Raw genomic sequence first — 3201 nt, forward strand, 5'->3', positions numbered from 1 at the left:
AATTTTGCATCTGTTTCTTTGGTCAGAATGGTATTTTGGTAGATGAGTAGTCCAGCTTGAAATGAAATACTCTTCTTTCCTGCCCCAAAACTGTTCTTTGGGAGATGGTAACATCATTTGAACGGAAGAGAATGGCCATTTAGGAATTCATCCTTTTCGTGATGTACAATTGTCATCATGGCAAGCTTTCTACCCATTTTTTTCCCTCCAATTAGGATGTGTCAAGGTAGCCAGTGCCACAGCTAATATCCTGTATTGGAAAAATACATTGTTGTGCTTGGCCCAATTCTGTACCTTTAAACCAACTGACTTAGCTTGGTACCACATGGCCATCAACTGCTAAGTACAGGTTCCCAGTATCCTTGCCTGGGGCATCAACATTTCTTTTTTCTGGCCTATTTCTAATATTTATTATTTCTGATGTTTTCAGCTTTTGTATTTTTGCTTCATCATTTGCAGCTCTTAGATCTGACAGCTTTTGCTCTGGTGCTATGTGTAGGCTTCTCTTCTTAGCTACATTTATGTTTCTATCCACCCAAGTAACAACTTAGCCCTGAAGCAGCCTGGTTCCCACGAATCTACCCCATGCCAGCGATCCATTGTGGCTGCCTTAGCCCATGCAAAGGAAAATCATACATTCAAGACATATATCTATAATTCTAAGAGTACCTACTTGCGGTGAAATTACAGAGGAAGTAGTAGTCATTTTGTGCTCATTTTGCCTTACCAATATGATGCTAAAGGAGGAAGACTCTGATGTCCAAGGAAAGGAGATGGCCTTATATGCCAGCTGGTTGAAGTGGACCTGTTCATCCTAAACTGGTGTTTCCTCTCCCAGAGATGTTTAGAACTCCCAAATCCCAGTGTTCCCAGTGTAGCTACAGACCATCATGGAGATTAAGGTTCCATGATGTTAGGGCAAGTCTGCAAAAGTAATTTTCCTTACAGAGGTATGAATCATCCCCTATAATCTTCCTTTGTAGACTATACATTGCAAGTACACTGTGTGCTGAGCTGCCCCCCAAAACTGAGGGGCGAGTAAAGAGGAGTGATGATAGTTTCAGTTTATCATGACCTACAATATTGGGGTTGCTCAAGTTATTGCCTTCTAACACTGTATCTAGATGAATTTTCAGAAATGGAGATGAATTATTTATTATAAACTGCTACCAGTGGCAGTCCAGATGTTGTTATAGGGACAACTGGCTACCTGGTCATATACCTAGCCGGCTTAACCTAGTCTCTTAAAGGACTACCTCAGAGAAGGAATGGAGAAGCAGATGCTGTAAATGGGAAGGGAAGGAACACACTTCCTGCAAAGACAAACTCAACAGGCATGCTGCTAGAAGGAATGGCAGTGCAGGTTTAGGGGAGGTTTGCTGATTTGGACATGTATACCCAGTTGAAATTACTCCATTACCCTTAGCAGGATACTTCTAAGTCTGATTATTCCCATGGCCTGAACTTATCCATTCTCTCTGAGACCAGGCTTCTGCTCACTCCTGAAATTAGAAAAAATTTGGACTTCATGGCATTAGGAAATTTTTATAGCTTACATTCTATAAGCTTACTTATTAATCTGGCTCGATCTACTCCTTTCTTCTCTCCTCTGTTCTTCTTCTTCCCTTCTTCCTTCCTTACCTTTTAATTATGTAAATTTTCAAACAGACATAAAAGTAGAGACAAAAATACAATGAACTCCCATGTAGCCATCACCCTGCTTCAACAATTATTAGTATTTTGCTAGTTTATATTTTTTTGCCTGGAATTTTACAAATCTCAGACATGTTATTTCATCAGAATATTCTTCAGTATGCATTTGTAACAGATAACAACTTCCTTCATAACTATAGTGCCATTATCATACCTTACAAAATAAGAAGTAATTCCTTCATAATATCTTTCATCCATGGTTTCCATGACTGTTTCAAAATGTCCTTTTATAGTTGATTTATTAAAATCAGGATCCAAACAAGGTTCACACATTGCAATGGTTCATATGTACTTTGTCTCTTACAAATCTTTTAAAATCATTTTTAAAAAATCTATTATAATAAAGAAAGAGCTTTGCCACACACACACACACACACACACACACAATCTTTTAATATCTTGGAGTTCCCATGAACTCAGCAGAAATGAATCTGACTAGCATCCATGATGATGCAGATTCCATCCCTGGCCTCACTCAGTAGGTTAAGGATCTGGCATTGCCAAGAGCTGTGGTGTAAGTCACAGATGCATTTCTATTTATTTTTATTTTCTTCCATTTTTTTTCAGAAGTGTTTTGTAGTTTTCAGTATATAAGACTTGCACTTTTTGGTTATATTTATTCCTAAGTGTTTTATTCATCTTGGTACTTAAGTAATTTTTTCCTTTTTTTGGCTGCACCCACAGCATATGGAAGCTCTTGGCCAGGGATTGAATCCAAGTCGCAGCTGCAACCTACACACAGCTGCAGCAATCCAGATCCCTTAATTCACTGTGCCAGGCTGAGGATTGAACCCACAGTACTGCAGATACAATGCCAGATCCTTAACCCATTGTACCACAGCTGGAATTCCTGTAAGTGTTTTTATAAGTTCACTTTAGATTGGTCATTGTAGTATACAGATACAGAGCTAATTTTTGTCCATTGATCATGTATTATGCAATTTTGCTGAACTCGTGTATTAGCTCTAATACTTTCTTAAAGATTATTTAGAATATTCTATATATTAGCTCATGTCATCTTTATTTCCCATCATATACCTATTATTTCTTTTTTTTTTTTTTTTTTTTGTCTTTTTTGCTATTTCTTGGGCCTCCCCGCGGCATATGGAGATTCCCAGGCTAGGGGTCGAATCGGAGCTGTAGCCACCGGCCTACGCCAGAGCCACAGCAACGCAGGATCCGAGCCGCGTCTGCAACCTACACCACAGCTCACGGCAACGCCGGATCCTTAACCCACTGAGCAAGGGCAGGGACCAAACCCACAACCTCATGGTTCCTAGTCGGATTCGTTAACCACTGTGCCACAACGGGAACTCCCAACCTATTATTTCTTATTTTTGCTATTGCCCTGGCCAGAACCTCCAGAACAATGTTGCCTAGAAATGGCAAGAACACTTGGCAAGTTATCATTGTGTTGTTCCTGGTCTTAGTGGGGAAACACAGATAAATATGATGTTAGCTGTGAGTTTTTTCTGAATGCCCATTGTC

The sequence above is a fragment of the Sus scrofa genome, chromosome 6 (genome assembly GCF_000003025.6).
Source record: "Sus scrofa isolate TJ Tabasco breed Duroc chromosome 6, Sscrofa11.1, whole genome shotgun sequence".
Lineage (NCBI taxonomy): Eukaryota > Metazoa > Chordata > Mammalia > Artiodactyla > Suidae > Sus > Sus scrofa.